Here is a 23,068-nt window from a genome sequence, read left to right on the forward strand (position 1 = left end):
ATGAGCTCGTGCCTCTGACTTTACATCTACAAGGCGGACCAATGTAGTAGGTGTGTCTAACTGAGTGGGCAGTGAGAGGAGACAGTGTTTAAAAACCCCAGCGTGCCCTGCTGTGTCTGATCCACTTGTACCAGCACAACAAACACTTAAACATCACCACCACATCAGTGTCACTGCAGTGCTGAGAATGATTCACCACCCAAGTCACACCTAGTCTCTCTCTCTGTGTGTGTGTGTGTGTATGTGTGTGGGGTGGGGGGTCATGATTTAATTGTGACATGATTTAATTGTAATTTACTTTGGATAAGATGATCTGCTAAATGCCATAAATGTAATGAATATAAAGAAGTTAACAGAGAATTCCTAATACTAATTTAGATGACAGAGTATTATAGGAAACTCCTGTGACATACATTCCATTTGATGATCTAGAAAGACTATTAAAGTGGTCTATATTTAGTCTTGCAGTTCTGTCTTTGCGAATGCACTGATAGAAGCACTTGGACTTTGCACTCAAATCAGAAGCTGCATTATCTGAGGTGCTCATATTTCATAGCAGAGTATTACTGCTGCAATGATGTATCAATTTAATGAGGCTGCTGATATTTTCTTCTGTGTTTTTTTACATGTGCCTGAATGTAATTACAGCAATGCATGGTTTGCTCGAGTGACCGCACGTCCTCATTTCTGACACTTCACTTATTGTTTGATGTTTTGTTTTCCTGATGAATAATTACTTACTCTAAATGCTTGCTATTTTGAGGTTACATGTTCAGATGTTCATTATTTATAACATGCTGTAACTTTGCGGCAGAGTAGTTGTGCTTTCCAGATGGAAAACATTTCTCCAGTCAACCCTGGGAAATCTTAATGTTTCCATCTCATTGGCTTTGCTGCTGCTTATTGCTGAGTAAAGCTGACTAAACCTGTGGCCTAAAAGTAGTTACATACAGATGGCTTGTACTCTTCTGTACACGATTTTCCAAACCTATTCAGCCATTTACTTTTATTAGAAGCGAGCAATGTTATAATATTTATTTTTATTATAATATCCCTGATATGTCAAGAACATATATATTACAGTTTAGATTCCCTGATATCAACACTAACTGTCTAACAGCAATAACAGGATGGACAGTGGACTTTATAATCCATTGGATGTGCTGCATACTTTTTACCCACTCTCACCCTGTTCTTCACTAGTTAGGGCCACACAAGACCACACAGCAGGTATGATTTGGGTGGTGTGTCATTCTCAGTGTTGCAGTAACACTGATGTGGTCGTTGTTTGTTAGTGCTGCATTGGTATGTGTGGATCACAGTGACCGTGTTGAACAAATCAAAAAATCTGAGAAAGTAGCTCATTTATTGCTGCAGAGTTTGTGGTGTTTGTCCTCTTGTCCTTCACTAGTGATCACTGAATGATGCCACTAGGACACTGGTGGTTGGATGTTTTTGGTTGGTTGAGAGGAACTTAGTCTTATCCCTAAACCTGAGGGATTTAAAACTCCAGCAGCTCTGCTGTGTCTGATCAACTTAACAACAAAGTAACATACCACCACCCTGTCAGTGTTACTGCAGCGCTGAGAGTTATCCACTAGTCAATCATACCTGTGGGGGCCCTGAACCATTGACAGGAAATTAAAGTATGCAGAACAACAGATGGACAACATTCTGTACTTGTAGAACTACAGTGTGCTGCTGTACAGTCAGTGGAGCTGGAAGAATTGACTGGGAATGCAGAAACAATTTGGTGGCCATGATGTTATGGCTGACTGTTGTATATGCTGCTATGTTAAATTTACAATAAGAAACGCCTTGGAAAATTGTCCATAACTGTCCCTTTCACACTTTCCTCTCTCTCTCTCTCTCTCTCTCTCTACTGTGTAATCTTACTGTCAGGCCCACTGCACCACATCAGAGCCACACAGCCCATGAAGACAGCCAGCCAGTCACCATAATTAGCAAAATACTATTTTCACTGAGCCACAGATATAATTCGGTAGAGCCACTGAGCACCAGCCTTTACCCCACTCTCTTCCATTTCGAACAATTCCACCCCTTGATTTCCCGTGCTAGGAATGAGCCAAAATAAATCTGGCCTTTTCTATTAAAAGAAAAATAAAATAAAGTGAAATGATTTAAACATAATCCATAGGCAACAAAACAATTTATTCTGTGATTATCTATGTACAGGTCAGTTATACTGAATGTAGTGTTACAGATCAGCATTTAACGGATTCACAAACTCTTAAAATAAATGTAGTCAATACGAAATAAAAGAACATTAGGTAAGATTTGGCATTTTTGCTTGTGGGCTCCCACCACAGTGGCAGAGTGTAATTCACCTTTACAGCACTGACCTGAAATCAAGGTGGATAGAGAAGGGAGGGGATGTGGTATCCTACAGTCATCCAAAAATTACATAGTGGAGTTTTTGCAATGCAGTTGCTACTGTTATAGGTCAGTGAAGCATCACAGTGATATTAAAGCTGCCATTTTAAGGTAGAAATGCTGGCTAGTGACTTGACTAAGACCTTCGATGTGGCAACCCACCCATAAGCCAAGGCCAAAATTATTTTCCAACCCAGAATGATAGGGTGGACTTGCCCTCAAGCAAGGAGATGCCTTGTGCCCTGCAGAATCTGAATGGAAAATGCCCAAAGACAACTGTCAAACTTGTTAGAGATGGCATATAAGCTGCATTTGCTTGATTTTGCTGGACAGTGCTCTACTAACTGAGCAAAATCATTTGCTCATCATATATCCTCCTTTAGCAATGGTCTTTGGCAATTGTTATTCTGCATAGCGCTTTTGCAGAATGCAAGGCATTCTCTTGTTTAAGAACCAGGTTATTTGGTTTCCCCAGGTTGGGGAATTATAAAGGCAATAATATCATCATCATCATCTTTGCTTAATCCATTTTAGCATGGTGGTGGCAACAATGCGAGCAAAATAGCCCAGGCAACTCTGTCTCCCATAACTTCCATTAACTCCTCCTGGGGGTTCCCCAAGCATTCCCAAGCTAGCTGGGGAAAATAATCCCTCCACAATGTTCTGGGTCTAGGGCCTCCTCCTAGTTGGACGAACCTGTTATACTTCTAGGAGGCATCCTTATTAGATGCCCCAACCACATCAAATGGCTCCTCTCAACATGAAGGAGCAGCATCTCTACTCCAAACTCCTCAACCGATCAGGGAGAGTATGCCCAGCAACCCGTCTGAGAAAACATGTGTCCTGGATCGGGTCCTTGTTGTGGTGGAAGTGCTTGTGTGGTCTGAAAAGCTCCAGGGCTATATTGTAGGCAGCCATTAGCTCCCAGTAGGGTCTATCATGCTGAACAGTTCTGGAGTGAATATCCAAGAATGACTGCTTTCTATGACCAGCAGAAAAGAAAGAAAGTGTACCCTGCCCGTTTACCAAGACCTACCGCTGGAGCCAGGCCTGGGGGCAGTGATAGGCAGCGAGTGCCTGGTGTCCTGGCAGACCATGTAACCTGGCAAGGCTCGGACCAAAAAGGCAATGTGGGAAGATCATGTGGGCCCACCACCTGCAAGATCCAAAGTAGTGGTGCGTTGCAATGCCTATTGGGCACAGAGCGAGAGCGAAGGAGCCCCTGGCATCATAGAGCTATAATTGTTAAAATAATCACAGCTCTTGTGATTCAAAAATTGCACACTTTCAAATTTCGAATGTAAAAGTGCTTAATCTCTCAGCCCAAGTATTTGTGGAGCTGATTTTCTTTACAAATGTTACTTTTGAGCACATTCACACTCTGCATAAAGTGTGACTTTGCAAAGCTGCACAAAACCGTGTGATGTAATAGTAACACTCATTAGCAAGGCACAGTCTGAATGAATCACTTGAATAGAAGTGTTGCTCCGTGCTCTTTTTTTATAGTTTGAATGAGCAGTTTGATTGTGAAAGACTCTACCAAAATCAGTCATTCACCATGAGCAGTAAAACAAAGCTTTTAGCTCATCTAGATTAGGAAGTAAGAGGTGTGTTGTCATGGGAACAGACATCCCCCTCTGCCATGTCATTATGAGTAAAACTGCTAAAAGGCATGGAACTGAGCAGGCTGCTTTTTAAATGGTGTTTGTAGAGCACCTGCGCAGGTGCTATATTGGTGTTTAAATAAATGAGGGAAACTGAAGAAATAACAAGCTAAATTGGCAAGTGGGACTTCTCATAAATGCAATTGCCTTAAAAGAAATTACCTACGTGGTTTAAAAGATGAACAGTAGCATCAATTATGGCTCCATTTGTGGCGCTGATTTGCTGTGGACAGTAAGATGGATGGAGAGACAGAGCGAGAGGGAGAGAGAGAGGGGGATTGATTTGTTCTGGGTGTTCATCCATCATTTCATCTCATACAGTAAACAAGGCTTTCATTAGTTCTGCTGCTGACTGAAACGGTTCACTGATTGGGAAACACTGAGGGTTTCTATCTCCACCTTGGTTACAAGCAAAGAACTTTCATGAATGCTACTCTGTTGCCAAGGCTGTGCGTGGTTGCTAAGGCAATGGGAGATTCTCCTCACCTCTTTCATCATGTTGGAGAGGAATTCCAAGGTTAGCCTCCTTTCGCTTAGCAAGATGTTTTATGCCATTCATTATAATAGAAATTAAGGGTTAGGGTTAGTTAACTTAACATTTTTTTGGTAAAAACGTAGTAAATTCAAAAATGTATCGTTTGTTAAATCCCTTGAATCTCTGTTTAATTGACTAAAACACACAAAAAATAATTTGGATGTTTTCATTTACCAATTGATTGTATTATGTAAATATACACACATTTTGAATTTGATGCCTTCAACATTAGGACAGAGGCATTTTTTTCACTGTATTACATCATTTTTCCTTTAAAATACACTTGGGAATCATTTGGTAATTGAGGACACAATTTTTTGCAAGTGGAACTTTGCCCTATTCTTGCTTCATTCATCGTCACTTCACCATTGTTTTATTCTTCTCTGAATGTTGCCACAACAATTTTACAGAATACTCCAGAGCATATTTTTAGAGTGGTGTGATAGTTCCTCATGCAGTGCAATCTGAGGGCTTGAAGGTCGCACACATTCAACAGTGGTTGTACTACTTGCCCTACACCAGAGGTCTTGAAATGTGGACATTTCATCCAGGTTCCAGGCCAGGATTTTACAATGGCTAGTATTACACTACACCTGGCCAGTCAGGTTCATTAGCACTTACAAATATATCGTCATATCAGCTGACTGGTACTAGATCCAAGGTCCCGATTTGAAGACCTACTCTCTGTGGAAAGAGGTAGATGAACTGAGTTTGCTCAGACTGCTGACCATCAGCCCCCCGAAGGTGCACAAAGACAATTTGTATGCTACCTTTGCCAAACTGATGGGTTATACAGGATGTGTGTTACTCCTACACTTAAGGGCAAGGTTGCCTATTTCCCTGGGTTGGAGATTCCCACCTTTTGAGTCTCAGTGTTCCTACTCTTTTATATAACTTTTATATTCACTTACCTATTCACTAACCATTTACATAAACAGAAATGAATGGCATTTGTAGCTTCATATTAGATTTGTATTTAACTTTGAAAAATATATAATAAATTTAGATAAATAAAGAATCTAACATGAAAAGTTTATGGATCATAAAAAAACATCTCAACAAAGCCAATAATGTCTTTTGGTGGTTTTTTTTTTTTTAAATCCCAACTCCAAGTGTGCAGCTGGCCTTTATCTCAGCATGCCTTTATAAGTGATGTTTTCCTGTTAGCACCACATGACGCATAGTGCTATGACTAACTCCTCATGCCTGTCACTCACAGGGGCTTCACAGCTACTGTAGTAAACTGCCTTTCAATAGTTTGATCGATAGTGGCCATGGTTTCATTTGATTAACCTTTAAAAAAAAAAAAAAAAAGGATGTTGGCAGATGGTCAAAGTCATTTTTTATGAGGTAAATCCACTTACATTGTATTTCAAATGTGAAAGTTTAAAATTAATCAAGAATATAGCATAAGAGAATAAAAACAATAATCTCATAACTGATAAACACACAGCAAGTTTTTCTTTTGGAATGATGGCTATTAAAAATGAGTTCCTCTATGGTTGCAGCAACAGATACCCCACTGAGAAAGCTTTACACTAGGTGTTAAAACATTTCGATAAGGACTTGATGACATTCACAATAGTGTTAACGAGATATGAGTTAGATATTAATTCTGTATTACAAACACCACTCTTCATTACTCCAGAGAACAGTTCTTCTGGAAGTAAGATATGAGACTCATGTGTAGTTGCTCCAGAGTTGCTTCATTTGATTTCATGCTTATTTATGGAGATTATACAAATGGTATGTGTACAATTGAAAAACTTTTGCCCATATTGCGAGCACTTTAAAGTAGATGAATTGGTATTGTCTTTTATTTTCGGTAAAGACTTCTACACCGACACCATTCTTATGTTATAAATAAAAAGGTTTATAACAATGAAAAGAACAATACTCCATTCTCATGCAGACATAACCCATATGTATGAATTCAGAACAGTAAAACATTGCCTAGTGCTGCACTTAATATCATATGTACATGTAATACACTTCAGTATAATTTATTTGTCATAGTGTATAGAGTGTTTTGTGGAAATTCTAATAACAGGTTTTGAGATTTTTGTATTCTTACGGCAGCTTCAGCTTCAAAAAAAAGTAAATTATATATATATAATTTACTTTTATTTTAGAACAAGATGAAAAGTACACGGGGGAGAGCTTGACTAGATCTGATGTTTATTTTGCACATAAAACAATGCCACTTAAACCAGAACTTTATTTTTATTCTATACTTTTAGAATGGTTGTTTTGTCTGGTTCTGTTTTGGCGGCTTCCACTTGATGGTTTTAGACAAGAAATTTGTGGCACAATATATGACAACTGTCTCTCTTTTTCTCTGTCTATACCTGCAGCCTATCCCCACCAGTCCTAATGGTGACCCCACCACTCCAACTAGCACCATGGGCATGTCTTCCAAGATAGATGGATCTAATATGCAGGATGTATTCATCCTGTCTCCAGTCTCGGGTCTCTATGGTACCAGGTGAGTCATTTTAGTAAACCAATTTGCCTCTGAAGCCACAACAGGACAAGTCGAGTACAGCCAAATGTGTACCATGTGTCATTACAGCCCAAGAGCTTGTGCATTTCACTGAAAACTTGTCACCAAAATTGTCAGCTTTGGCCAGCAAGACAGGATGATTCTTGGAAGACTCTGTGGAGTTCTAATAACAAGAAATGAGAACATATTACCTCTCAAAATCACAATACACTCTCAGAAAAACTGTCACTCTGCTGGTACCTTTTGTGGCCACTGTGGAGGTACCCTGAAGGATTTAGTGCATTTCTTTAGGGAACATAATTGTACCATATTCTATAATAATTTGTGTTGATTTCATAAGCCCAATTACATCTCCAGGACTTATATTATGTTTTTTTGTTTTACTCAGATCTAAAGTCAAATATTACAAATATTCACCACTGATACTGGAGAAGAGAATGTAATTTTATTTAAGGGAATTTTATTTAATTGGACTTTACAACCACTGCTGTACATTAAATGTACTTTCACACTGTTTGTACCTAGTGGCAATAATGTACTCTACTGTACATATTTTTCTGAGTGTAGATCCAGTGTAGAGACTTTCACTGGATGAACGGTAATTCTATTATATTCCAAATTGAATATGAATGTCCTCTTTGAGCACTGTTTATATCAGCAATTGTATATTACTCATTTGTCCAAATCAAGGTTTAAGTTAAATTCAACCATAATTTTTGATAGTATTTAAACAATAGCGTATATCAACAGCAGTGTGAAAACTGATAAACACATTGGAACAGCTTTAAAACATTATGCATTACACTGAAATTTTAGCTTGAATTTAAATGGAAGTGCCAGAAAAGACTCCATGTGTGTTGGAGTAAGCTAAGGGCTTGGAATAAGCCAATGTGGGATCTCTTAATTTCAGGGGTCAAGACTTTCATAATGTTCATCAAAATCTGGACTGAAAAAAATAAGTAAATCAATATGAAACGTCAGATGTCCCCTCCTGACATGACCAACATATGTTCTTTATTTACTCCAGAGAAGAGATGGGCATCATGTCCTGTGATGACATCAGCAAGTTTAGCATGAGCAAATCCAGTTCCAAGTGTTCAGAAACACTCAGCTACTATGTTGACCAGGAGAGTGGCAAGTTTTACTCCTTAATTGAGGGAGAAGGCATCCCGATTGGACCGGAGTATGACAGAGGCAGGTCCACAGGGGTACGTAGGAGAGACAAGACTCCAACCCATGGTAAGAACTGTTTTTATAGCAGTCTCCATGCTAAGCTCCCATCTACATCTCCCAAGACTTTCAGACTAGGCATATTCCAACTCAGACAAGTCTGCCCTCCAGTACGGTTGGAAAATAAAAAAGAGAACAAAAACCCAACAAAAATACCCAGCTGAATTTATTTTAGCTGACCTGTGCCATATAACAATTGTATGGAGAGCATGATTTATTTGACAATGGAATGAAGTCTGGCTCCTTTTCATTTGTCCTTACCTTGCATGTGTCTGCATCATATATATAATCCCTCAACCAGACAATAATCTAAAGAAGCTCTATTCCTGGATGGGTTTTCCTTTCATAACAATGCCATTCTCAATAGAAATGGAGAAGGTTGGTCCTCCAGCAGACCTACTCGCAGACTTTATGATTACAGGTCCAATTCACGTCTATGCCACATTCATATGCCACAAGTCTGACTGGGTCCAAGAACATCCATTATGGCTTTAGCATTAGCAGTAATGACCATTTATCTGCCAGCAGCAGGTGTCATTTAGGAGCTAAAGCTTTGGCCAAGGTCGGATAATGGCGAAAAGAATGAGCCCACTGTCTGCTATCCTCCAGGAAAGACCCTGCATAGAGAAACATGTTGGCCATCACGCAGATAAAGCTTGTGATGAAAGAAACAGAGAAATCTCTCCTATTAGCAGCCTGCCAGGGAACTGGAATGCCTCCAAGTTTGTTAATTGCTGAAGCGAAGCGTGCTCCTTCAATCTGATTCCCCAGACGCACATGTGCCTCTGCACAGCCTACATCCTAATGCATCTTCCTTCCACACACGCCTTCTCTTCATGTGATCCTCACCTTGTTTCGCCTTGCCCCAAAACTCGTTTCACGTTTCTCTCGATGCTCACTGCCCCCGTCCTTCTGACGTGTCCCCGTTCCCTTCTTTTGACTTGCCCTCTTTGATGTCAAAATAAAGCCAAATGTTCTGTGGACTCAAAAACAGAATTCATAACCAAGAATTAAAATGTAAATAAGATAATTATCATATGTTTTAAGAGTTTTAAAATCGGAATATTTGTGTTTAATTATTTGCTTTTTCTTTCATATTACGTTTCTCCGAGTGTTGTTTTATTGCTGAAATGTTGTTGTTTTGACCCACATTGGCATGAAGATATTATTTATTTAATCACCTATATATAAAGTACTGACACAAAGTAATAAGTATGGAAATAAATAATGAAAAATATACTTTTATCAGGGTGGCACAACATGTAGTGTCGGCGTCACACAGTTCCAAGGTCCTGGAGTTGTGGGTTCAAGCTCCGCTCCTGGTGACTGTGTGAGGAGTTAGGTGTGTTCTCCCTGTTTTTGTCTGTATGTTCCGGTATCCTCCCACACATTGGGAGGTGAACGGGCTACTCAAATGTCCATAGGTGTGAGTGAATATGTGAAGGACTGCCACCTCCTCTGGGGTGTGTTCCAACCTTGTGCCCAGTGATTCTGTGTAGCTCCCGGACCCACCGCGACCCTGAACTGGATTTGCGGTTCAGGGACAATGAATGAATGAACAGTAGTTGGACTGGCTACTCACAAATGTACATAGGTGTGTGTGTGTGAGTGAACGTGTGAGTGTGTGTCGACCTGCAAAGGACTGGCGCCCCCTTCACCCCATCCAACCCTGAATTGGATAAGCAGTTACAGACAATAAATTAATGATTTTTTTTTTTTTTAAATCAAATCCACTTCTAAAACACTTGACATGGCTTTGCTCTTGTTCACAAATTTAGATCTAAAATATTCTTCTTGGTTTGGGTTCTTAAAACATTTGAATCGTCATTGCCTAAAGAAAAACAAGTATTTCCTACATCACTTGAACACAGCAGCTGTCCAATAGAAATGCGCCAAAATTACTTGTAATAAAATGTTTTTTTCATTGAAATTTACAGGTCCCCCCCCCCTCTTCAATAAAGGTTACTATTTCAAAGATACATGTTTTTCTTTGGACAACGACATTATGTTCCCAACATTTTGGCTGTGTTTTGACACCATGCCCTTCTTTATTCTCCCTATCTTATGTCCCTCCTCAACGCACCCCAAAATCCTTGAGCACACTTCCTACCCCTTCACTTCTTCAATAGCACATACTTTGCCCCATCAGTTGACGTGCTGATTGGACTTCTTTCCAGGTGATCACAGGCCTGTGTCCATGCCCCCGGAGTACAACTGGATGGCTGAAAGCAAGGAGCCCAATATGTACAAGAGGGGCAGCCGAGGTGGGTTCTCCAGCTGACAGCACCCACCTCTACTGCTCTGGTGGCCACAGACATCCCGTAGTACCCGGACTCTCTCGTGCATACAACACACATAAACGTCCCGCTCCAACAAAACAAAAAGAAGAATTGAGGTGGTGGTGTTCAAGTCGTAAATGAGATTCAGCATGGACCACCTCCAGTGATGCATTGCTCTGTCTGTTTAGCTGCCCATACCGCTTTGCCTCATTTGCTGTTGAGGGCATTGGATGAATGACTATCTTATTTCCTTCTCTGTTGGTTTTCATAAAATGAGTTATGAGTTGCTTATAAAAAAAACAACATAGGGTGGCCCTACATGTAATATATGACCAACCCAAAATCCAGAAATGCTGGGACAGTAATAAAAAAAGAAAGCAGTGATTAATAAAATGTATTTGATAAATATCAAATATTATTAGATGCTGACAGTATATTCCAAAACATTTGCATCAGGAGCACTATTAACACAGTTACATCGTCATTCCTTTATAAACATTTGAAGACTCTGATCAATCCAGTTTAGCAAAATTATATGTTTTTAAACTTTAGATTTACATTACATTTTTTAATCTTTTGCTGCACCTAAAAACTGTGCTACAGTGTAATTGACTGATTGTGCAGGATGTTGCTTGGCTTGATCATATTGAAATAAGTACCCAGCAACAGCTTTTCTTAACTTTTTATAAATATTTCAGGGTTGATGGTGCTTTCACATTTGACCCATGCCATGGGCATTAACATACCCCTATATCATGACAGATCTTTGTGCATACGTTCATAAAAAAAGAGTTAACCAGCCAGAAATATACAGTCAACAGTGTCCTGTGTGAACTATTCTCACTCCAGCAATGACAGAGTGGTTAAAAAACTCCAGCAACACTGCTTTGTCTGATCCACTAGTGTCACTGCAGCGATGAGAATGATCCGACACCCAAATTATTCTTTCTCTGTGGGGGTCTAGATTATTAAAGGGTGACATGGGGTAAATAAAATATCAGTAGTGCTAAGTGACAGAAAATTGACAGTGAGTGTAGAAACAAAGAGGTGGTCATAATCGGTTACGGCTGATCTGTGTATATTATATTTGTTTAAATACAAGCTAAAGTGTATTTACTGAAGTCACCATTTTATGGGTTATGTGTTTCATGGTAGTTCATGGCAGTATTGTTATTATTACATTTGGCAACAAGTGCTATTCCTAATATGACATTTAATCAATTTTTAATGCATTTTTGGTTTTATTTTTACAACTAATTATTTACCCTGGCCATGGCTTTTTCCAAACCACTGTAGTAGTAACACCATGTGCTAGCAGCAGTGATTGTATCAAAGCAATCAATAACATTCTGGCTTTGAGTTCAAAGTTAATTTCCAAGTTCATTTAAGTTCAAGAACTAATTTAAGGTGGTGTGTTCAGTACACGTTAATGTAGACAATGGTCGAGACTGATATTGATTCATCAGCTGTGCTGAACTTGGGTCATTCTCCAATGTTTTATACACATTTTTCATCACCATTCCTCATCTCTGCCTTTTAGACAGCTATGGAGTCTGTGCTGATTTTGATTTTGCTATTTTGATCATGTCAGCATCAGTGCCAGGAGGCTGGTTTCAAATGATCAAAGATGTGCTCTCCTTGAGAGTGATAAAAGTGTGGTATAAGGGTAGAATAAGCAGAAAATGCCAGAGCCTTTCAAAACCTCCAGGCCATGGCTCGGATTTCCCCATTCCCTTTATCTCAAATTCTGTTCTCTTCCCTTGGCTCAGAGAGCTTGTCCTCCAAAAAGACTCCACTCCAACCGTTCCCTTCTCTTGCTGCACTACTACAGGATCATCTGTACATCTGTCTCTCCATCACCTCTGATAGAGTTTAGGGTGAAAATACTCCCAGTATGTGTAATTGTGCAATTTGCCACTGGGCCATCAACAGTAGAAACATCATTAGTGGAACTATCCATTAGTTCTGACACAAACAATAAAATGAAAGGTGTCTCCGGAGAAAATTGTTAGCCACATTTATTTAGCTAACTGTTCCTTACAGAGACCGGTCACAACTTTAAACAACTTAAATTAAATTATAGACTTCCTCAAACTAATTTAAAAAATTAATAATAAATAAAGGAATCGTAAACATAAAACAAAGGATTAAACACAAACACCAGTAGACCTATAGCAATGTAACTAGTCTAAAATACAGTAATAAAGAAATAAGAGCTTCAGCACTGTCTTTATGCTCCTCCACAGTGTCAGAGAGGGAAGAATCTGAGCCAATTTATCTACACATTCATCAGCCTATTTTTTATTTTTTACATCCAGTCTTTTTGTGGCATTAAATAAATATGTCAGCAATTATAGGTTTGAAATATCAATAAAATCAAAGCCTTGAGACTATGCCCATTATCTTTTTAAAAGCAGTTATCTGCCGATACCGATATAATTCCAATACAACCCAAATCATACAAGATAGGTGTTTCGAATTCAGTGATTGTTCATTGTAGGGTACTCAACTACTTGTGAGCTTGTGAGACATTCCCAAACAATTTGGCTCCTCTAGGCAAGAACTGAAAGCTGATTCATGTCAAAAAGGGTTTTAATCCCATTATGTTGTGGCTAGTAAAAAGCAGTCATTCTCAGATACTTGTCTTTTTCCACGTACTTCCATTCTGAAATGCGAAATGAGTATCTGGCCATGAATAAATCAGGGAAAAAATATATGAGGAAAGAAAACACTGAGTGGAACAAAATGAAGGGATTAGGGTCATTTTGTAAAAGATGGGAATTCCTAGTATTAGCCCTTCCTTCCCCCTGTTCTTTCACAGCGTGTGTGCATCTGCATTCAGCCATCGACTCTCAGCGGGAGCATCTTTCAGACATCCTATGAATAACATTAAGGCTACTAGCCACTGGTGGGCTTATTTAGGTGATTGTGTAATGCTCACACAAGATTTAAAGTGTTAAAGAGGTATTTATCAGTCAGGTCTTAGAATGAGCAGAGAGGTTGAATTCATAGTGCCACCATTTATCACCACCCGTACCAGCGCAACACACACTAACACATCACTACCACGTCAATGTGCTTGCGGCACGGAGAATGATCCACCACAAATAAAATTAACAATGAGTGTAGATACAAGGTACGTGTTTCAAATGCAGGGTGTGTTCTGTGTATTTATCATAATTTAAAAATATCTGCTACAATTTTAACTGTCAGTTTAATGAGAAACTACTAGAAAAGAGGCTATTATTGCTTTACTAAGAATAAAATCATATTGCATTAATTTACATTGAATAAAATATTCTTTGGCCATAAATTTTTGGGAGAAACTGGTTTTTGTTCCAAGGGAATGGTGCTTTCCAAGGCAATAAGACTGTTAGTGTTGTAGTTCAGAATCATTGAAACATGTCAAGTCAAAATAGCTCAGACAGGCATAAAAACCTTCAAGGAATAAAACCAAAGTGCCCGGGGTGGGGGTTGAGTAGTTCTACTCATTCTGTTCGAAGCAAGCATTAAAAAAAAGAATGTATTTCTTTCTAAACCTCAGATTCAGACACATCCCTCCTTCGCTACATGAGTGATGACAAGATCCTGGTCATCCAAGAGGAACCGGATGTACCAAGGGAATGTAAGCGGGACACCAGTCGCCGCTCCCGTAAGAAGGGCAAGAATCCTAGCAGCCCCAGCTTTCCCCTCAGTCCTTCTCTTCTGGCTTCCACTGTGCGACTGGATACGGCGCCCCCAGACAGCCTGCCCTTCCCACTGCCTGAAAATAACACTGTGCCACTTTACCACGTGAGTAACGTGACACTCCTGTCTGTCCTTATCTGCTCCATGCTAGAGCTTTAAATAGAGGAATTAATCATTTCTCTGACATTTCACTGAAGCTCACATAATAACCTGAGTCAGGCAACCCAAGTCAATGTACTGGAAATGAGTAGAAAAGCTCCATTATAAAGCCATAGATGACAAGAGATTGATGATCAATGGCCATCTTTGAGCAGGTTTGACGGAGGACTTTTAGGCATGGTCCGACAAAGAAAGTGGGTCCAACTCTAGGGTCCTTAAAGTGTGTTCTGTTGCTGTCTTGCATTGTTTATGACTCACAAACGCTCATGTCAGCTGGGGTTAGTGCGAGTCCAGGAGTGTGCCTAAAGCATCTGTGCCCATCTGTTTCTCCATGCTACACCTACGCAAAGCCCTCAAATGCTCTGCTCAAACACATTGCAGAACTTATGTCTGTATGTTGGCTTATGGAGGTGGTTAACTGACTTAATACCAAGGTATGACATGCAGGCAGACCAGAATCCCCTATTAAAGAATTGGAGAAAAAAAACTAGGTGTCCCTAAAATGAAATTTAAAAGAACTCATTATAGTGTTGTTGTATCTGTTAAATGCCTGCATTTGAATATTGTGGATCTGCCCCTCTGATTGGAAGTGGGTATTTCACACAATGCTTAACATGGTTATTCATTTAATAATTTCATTTAGGCCATGGCAAGACTTAGCATGCCAGGTGAACTAGCATTATACACAATGTGAGAAATACCCACTCGTAATCGGGGAGGTCCCTATGTTCTAACGTATGAGCTGAAGTCTTATTTCAGTTTTAAGAAATATAACAATTTAATTTACATTGATACCATATTCACTGTACTCATGATAGATAATATTTTTCTAGAAACATATATGTTGAGCTTCACAGGTTTAAGATGCTAAGTGTTATAGCAGATATAATGGTAAAGCAGATACAAGCAGATACCTTCAAAGAGCAGAGTCAGGCTTTATTTATCATTAACTCATCAATCAGGCAAAAAGTGGCATTTCAAATAATCCAAAAAGACAAGTCTTCATGAAAGTAAAAAGCTTAATGACTGTAAAATTTTGACACTCAATATTCAGTTTTGTTTTACTAGATTAAACATGCGTTAGTAGCAGTGGCGGATGCTGGTCTTTCAAGGAGGGGAAGCTCAATTTTGGCCTTCATCATAAAATGTGTCGGTTTATTTATACGTAAATTCTACAAGAAAATGACCTTTGACCCTGTCGTACCAACAAGGCGTCTTTTCCAGGGACTTGACTAGTGTCCTCTCAATGGCCAGCAGACCTAGGCTGCTTAAACGGCCTTGGCCCATGTGAAGTGTGTCCGCCTGTGAGTGCTTTGTGACGGTGGAGGGGCTCAGCAGCACCCGCTGGACAGACACTGCGATAGAAGTCAGAAAGAGTGATAGAAGTCAGTCTCCAAACACAAGCAGCTACAAAAAAACCCACCAGAAATAGAAGCTGGATTTGTCGCTAGTCGTTTTTAACAAAGAAAATGCTGCTAAGAGGTTTAAGAAAGTCTACGGCTCTCAGAACAGAATGAAAATGTAATGCTCCCACGGATCTTTACACCAAAGGATCGCTGATTCGCTCATTTCGCTGTCAATCAAAAAGGTATTCAGCCTCAGACAGATCATCCAATTATCATGCAGAAGCTGAGCGTCCGGGCCAGCCGAGGCCAGCCCACTGCCCCATAGACCCCCAGAGACGCTGAGCGTCCGATGGGCGGGACAAAGCCCAGCATTTATCCAATGACTCGTCTCGCTTCGCTGCACTTCGCTGCTTCGCTATTTAAAACACTGTGAAGCTGCGGGAAAGCCGCGTCTTTACCAGCGATAAGAAGCTGATTCTGAACAAAAGTTGAGCGCATTGTTGTGCATATTAATTCAATGACATGTACACACAACAAAATATATTTGATCACTTATTTTTTAGGGGAAGCTGAGCTTCCCTTGCAGTCTTAGAGCAATCGCCTCTGGTTAGTAGCCACATATATATATGCTGACATTATACTACAACCACAAAATTCACACAAAAAAAGCAAACATTACATAATATTTTATACTTTTGCTACTTGGCTTCCGGGGAAGGGTGTGGTTTCCTACCCTTTCCTAAAAGTTTTGTAGCGCAATCTCAGCAGTGATGAGCCTGGAGTAGTAATGACAGAGGTTGTACACTCCTTATTACAGGTCAGTGAATCATCACAGTGATTTTAAGCTGTAATTCTAAGGTAAAATACTACTACTTTAAGTTTCAACTCAAAAGCTGTAACTGTATTTGCTGTGTTTGCTGTTTGTCGGTGTTAGGCATGGTCAAAAAAAGAAAAATAAACTGTGTTAACACAGTGTTAACTTTTTTAGGATTTAGTTTTCACAGTTACTTCAATAAGAGTGTGCTCTTAACAGCACAGGCCCACAGCTTAGACTTTTATGATGCCACACTATTAGTTTCAGACCTAGAGTTGTCAGTCAAAGGTGTAAATGACATAGCCACTCTCAGTCACACTCTCCTTTAGAGTCCTGCAGAACAGACAGGGAGAGATGTGACAGGAATAGCTGAGGGCTTAAAGGCCTGGTGTCAGCACACAGACAGGCCCTGTGAGATCCTCTACGTGAGGAAGAAAGTGAGATGGAAGGGAGAGAGCGAGAAAAATAAAGACCATGAGTCAAGCCGAATGCAGAGAAGAACGGGTTCGCACGTGGCACTCAGGATGAGACAGTGCCTCGGAAGCCATTTGCCTGTAATGAGAGTCATGTCAAGGCACATCTCTATCACAGAAACTCAAAAGAAAATACACTCTGCTTCAGTTATGGGGTAGGATGAGACAGTATTAGACATGGACATGATGTTTCAGCTGAGGTCTCACGCTGAAGGATGAGCCTTTGGAAGCCCCAGCTGGTGGCTAAATAGGCAAGCGTATGAGAAAGTAATCCACATCTGTTTTGCTGGCTGACTTTTGCAAGTTTGGTGAAGAGTAATTGAACCACAATGATTTTTCTCACCAGTCAAGAGGAGCTAAATGGACCATTTGTATTCTTCAGTTCATGCACAGCAGAGGAGCTTGTTTTAACTTTTCATCTTCCTTCAGGGAGTGGGAGTCAGAATCTTTGTATTGTTTACCACTCACCAAATCTGTGCTTGCAAGTACAAGATGACTCACATAATAGAACATTACTTGGAGCAGATTGACAGTGACGTGTTAAACTTTCCTCTCCGCAGCAACAGAGAGCCGGTGACACACTGCGAGCAGAACCAGAGAGGTGAGAACTGACCAGCTGCTCTGTTGACCACTTAGCTTCCATAGTAAACATCCTGCAGACACTGAAACTGTTTAATATGTGCAGGTATCCTGGATCTGGAATGGAAATACAAGGAGGAACGTCCATGAGGAAGGTAAATCTTCATAATCATAAGCTGAATTGGTCAGCGTTTCACAGGCTGTTATTAACAAAATGGAATTTACACTGAACAATCACTGGATTAGGAACACCTACTTTGTATCTACTCATTGTCCATTTAATCAGCTCCACTGACCATACAGGAGCACTCTGTAGTTCTACAATAACAGACTGTTGTCTACCTGTTTCTCTGCATACTTTATCCCCATTTCACCCTTATTCTTCCTTGGTCAGGACCCCTACACGCAGTGACGTGTTGATGTGTGTTGCGCTGGTACATGTGGCTCAGACACAGCAGTGCTCCACGAGTTTTTAAACATTGTGTCCACTGTCCACTCTGTTAAACACACCGAACTCATTGTTTCACCTTGTAGATGTAAAGTTAGAGACAGCAGCCCATCTGTTGCTGCAGAGTTTGCATTGGTCATCCTCTAGTCCTTCATCAGTGTGACGCAGAATACGGCCCACAGGACACTGTTGGCTGGATATTTTTGGTGGTCTTCTCAGTCCAGGAGTGACAAAGAGGGCTTTAAAACTCTAGCAGCACTGCTGTGTCTGATCCACTCGAACCAGCACAGCACACACTAACACATCCCCCTTGTCAGTGTCACTGCAAAGCTGAAAATCATCCAATCATATCTGCTCTGTGGTGGTCCTGACCGAAAGTATGCAGAGAATCAGGTGGTCTACAGTTACGAAGTGTTCCTGTATGGTCAGTGGAACTAGTGGAGGTAGGTTTTCCTAATTCAGTGATCGTTCATTGTATACAGCGCTTGGTAATGTTGGCAAGCTTCAAGCATACAAGCCCTGTGAAATTTCTCCATTAAATATGAACCACTCAATTAAAAATGATCTATTAAAAATTAACCAGTCCTCATGAAACTCCTATGGGCGCTTATCTGTCCTATATTGCTTGTTGGAACTTGCTAGCTTAACCTTAGAAAGCAGGACCCCATGCCAGCAGCAGTTCAGATTATTTTCCTTTAATGGAGGAATACAAAACACTAAAGCTGGATGCTAGTAGACTGTACATGTAAAACGATCTTCCAACAAGATGTTTTTATTATTTCTCCTTTCAACAGTCATTCCATTATACTTCATTAAGAACTAAAACCAAAAAGAGAACTAAAGGTATGTTACCAAATTTTACCATCAAATCAAAGATGAGTGATGCAGTTTACATATAGAATTATTCAAGCTGAAGATATTTTATTCATTTAAAATACCTGACCGTTTGTGCTGTAGGCTCCCTGACCAGCGGCAGCCGCAGGAAAATCTCCTGTAAAGATCTGGGCCATGGAGACTGTGAGGGTTGGTTATGGAAGAAGAAAGATGCCAAAGGGTACTTCACTCAAAAGTGGAAGAAATACTGGTTCATATTGAAGGATTCTTCCCTTTACTGGTACACCAACCAAAACGTAAGCCTGACTCCTTCCACCTGATTTTCACAAATATACATCCACTGAATAGTCTTACACCAAGGTGCTATGTAAATGTGGGGTTTTAATAAGCAGTGGCCTGGTTGAATAGGGAACTGGGCTTGTAACCAGAAGGTTGCCGATTCGATCCCCAGAGTAGGCAGGTCAAGACGTCATGAAGAAGTGCCCTTGAGGCAAGGCACTTAACCCCCAACTGTTCCCCGGGCACCATAGCTAGGGCTGCCCTCTGTGTGTAAATGTGTGTTTCACTGCACGTATTGGGATAAAGCAGAGAACAAATTTCTATGTGTGAAAGCACAGTAGCCAGTAAAATGAGTCTAATGCTAATTCTAATTCTTAAATAAGAATTAATAAGAATTTTCAAAATGCGCTTCACTGCAAAAACATGCCTTTTTAAATTCCTTGCATTGTTAAATCATTAAAACACAAAAACAAACATTTGTATATATATACACTATAACTCAACCTAAAGTAAAGCCACTCCCATTTTCATTGTAGTTATTATATACACAACCTCTAAAAAAGAGAGCAAAAGTTATACTATGTACAGTTCACATTCAAAGCTATGATGCTATGGCCATGCTTATACAGGACAATGAGTCAGATAACCACCAAAATCAAACAGACTTTTAAGTTTGCATAAGTAATATTCTCCATTTACTTTACGGATTTGCCACTTCCTTTTATCTCCCCATGCTGCCAACGTCATGCTTTCTAAAACTTCAATCATCCAGTCCTCCTTTACTTAACAAACCCTCACAATCCAATCTCCCTGTCTGTCACACTCTCACTCTCTCTCTCTCTCTCTCTCTCTCTCTCTCTCTCTCTCTCTCTCTCTCTCTCTCACTCTCTCTCTCTCTCTCTCTGCCACACTTTCTCTTTCTCTCTCTCACACACACACATTTCTCTCTCTCTCTCTCTCTCTCTGCAGGATGAGAAGGCTGAGGGCTTCATCAGCTTGCCCGAGTTCCGAATTGACAGAGCAATCGAATGCAGGCGGAAATTGTGAGTCTCCTTCAGGTTTCCCTTGAGCACTCTCATTTCCACTCCCCCCACCCCCCTCACTCTGCTTCCCACACAGAATACGCTTTGCCCTCTGGGTAATATAAAGCATACATTACCTCGCTGAGGTAGGGAAACAAACGATGGAGTCATGGCAGAATTAATAAATGGGGCCGGAGCCTTGGTGCTGATGAAGATGCACAATGAAAGATTGAAACTGGACTGGGCCATCCCTCACAAGGCATGGTCACTCATTACAGCTTGTCTCATGTCCTCTTATCCCAGCACTAACTAATGAGCCAAGCTCCTTCACAGCTTTTAATGTGGTGTTACTGGTCATATCACACTCCTCAGGCTACATGTGCTGCAGGAAAGGCATAAGAGACTGTCCACTGCTTCTCTACCAATCGTCTCCTGTTGGTCTTTTACACGTTATTGCTTTAATTTTAAGGAGAGAAGAAACATATGCTTTTGATTATTGTTTTTAACTTGTAGTTGTGTTCCCCTGGTCTGGCAGAAACAAGAAAAATATATATTTCTGTATTTCAGTCCTGGTTCACTTACCATTCACAGTGACAGATATGCGAGGCTTTTCAAACACTATTTATTCATTCATTCAACCGCTTATCCAGTTCAGGGTCGCGGTGGGTCCAGAGCCTACCTGGAATCATTGGGCACAAGGCGGGAATACACCCTGGAGGGGGCGCCAGTCCTTCACAGGGCAACACAGACACACATTCACTCACACCTACGGACACTTTTGAGTCGCCAATCCACCTACCAACATGTGTTTTTGGACTGTGGGAGGAAACCGGAGCATCCGGAGAAAACCCATGCGGACACGGGGAGAACACACCAACTCCTCACAGACAGTCACCCGGAGTGGGAATCGAACCCACAACCTCCAGGTCCCTGGAGCTGTGTGACTGCGACACTACTTGCTGCGCCACCATGCCGCATACCGTGACAAAAGTAAAGTAAAAAGTAAAAAGTGTGAACAAAAGTAATACATACAGTCAATAGGCCAAATGACACTAGTTTTTTTCTTAAATAGGGTTTCAATATTTTTTTAACACCTCTGTAGTAATCAAATATAAAACATAGTATTTGCCAAATTATTTGAGCTTTGGGGCACAATCACACTGGCCCCATGCTGAGAGCAGCCGATAAGTAATGAAAGATATACGAATGTAAAGACGGTAAGTGAACATAACAGTGTTGTCGTATCATAAGATGAACACAGTCAATCAGAACACAGACTCTACACAGGTCACTGGATCATCCAAAACTATTAAACAAAACAGTGTTTTTGTTTCCTTCACATTCTTGCTTTCATTTCCTCCTTAAAGCTGTATCAGTACTCCACACACAGCACTACGACAATGTCAGAAACTACTTTAACAACATTAAGGCTTCCACTGGGGTGTTTTGTGTGCTACATGTTCAAGTCTTATATCTACATCTGCTTACATTTATATCATATCACTGAAGTCTTTCATGACATAACATCAACAACAATATAAAACAACAATGTGGCTTGTGCAGAATGTCGATACTCGTGTCAGTACTTAATTCCATCCCGTTTGTCAGAAATCGTAGCTTGCAAATGTTTTCTGTAGAAGCTAAAAATCATTTTAAGGTCTCTAGACTGTTTTGGCTAGTGTGTCAACACATTTCTTTGAAGATCTGGAGACTTTAAGGACCATTCCAAAAGCTGAAATAGATTTCCTCATTTTTCTAAATGAACAAAATGATCTTATATATAAGATCTTGTCCACAAGGATTATGTTTGTGCAAGTAATGCTGCGTAGTGGAATGGTGCACCACCACTCCTGGTTCAGCTAAGCCTTCCTGTGTGTTTTTGGTTTCTCATATGGGGGTTCTGATTTGCCTATGCTTTAGTATTTGCTGAAAAAAATTGGACAATAATACAGAAATTTACCAGAAATTATAAACTTTAAACTATGTGGTATAAATTACAAATTATAAATTCAGAGTTTGTTTTTAAGCAGTGTTAAAGCTTGACAGTAGTGAATTGCAGGGTTAATGGGTTAAAAATGCAGCATGTATTATGCCTCAGAGCCACCAAATCACTAATTCTGGAACCTGCAATTACACTAAAACAAACATTGTTATCACTGGTAAGAGGACATACAATCTAATTACTTACTACTGTTGACAAAGCTGTATGTAGACGTAGTTAATGGTTTACTCAAGTGAAAATGCAAGTCTTACTTTTGCTGCATTTGTAGAATGACCTTACTTCTCTCTTACAGTGCCTTCAAAGCATGTCACCCCAAAATCAAGAGCTTCTTCTTTGCCACAGACTGTTTGGAGGAAATGAACAGGTAAGAGAGGACCTCAATTTTAGCTCACTGACAATCATATACACCCAAAGACGTTATATATTGAAGAAAGAAAACAGTAGTGTTTGACATTTACTAAACTAATGTGTTCATCATTGCATTAGCTGAAAAAAAGCTGAAGTACCCAGACTTGGTGGCTGAGATGAGAGAACATGGGTGGTAGGCATATATAAGACTTGTAGAAACAGGTGTTAAGGGATCTGTAGCAAAGTCTGCCACATCTTTACTTGTGCAGTTTGGTGTTAGATGGTGAAAGCTAAGGGTACACTCTTAAAAGTAAAATTGCTACAAAGGGTTCTTTGAGTGATGGCATTGAAAAAACACTTTTGGTTCCATAAAGAACCATGTTTGTTTAAGAAATTCATAACTGTGAAGAACATTTTAAAGGTTTAAAAATCTTTCACTATGTTCTTTACCCATTTAAATGAGTCAGCAAAA

General features: G+C 40.1%; 1 pseudogene; it reads left to right on the forward strand.

The window, feature by feature from the left end:
• LOC136673503 (connector enhancer of kinase suppressor of ras 2-like) overlaps positions 1-23,068 on the forward strand; it is a 122,061-nt pseudogene that overhangs the window by 82,224 nt on the left and 16,769 nt on the right.

The sequence above is a fragment of the Hoplias malabaricus genome, chromosome 17, assembly GCF_029633855.1.
Source record: "Hoplias malabaricus isolate fHopMal1 chromosome 17, fHopMal1.hap1, whole genome shotgun sequence".
Classification (NCBI taxonomy): Eukaryota; Metazoa; Chordata; class Actinopteri; order Characiformes; family Erythrinidae; genus Hoplias; species Hoplias malabaricus.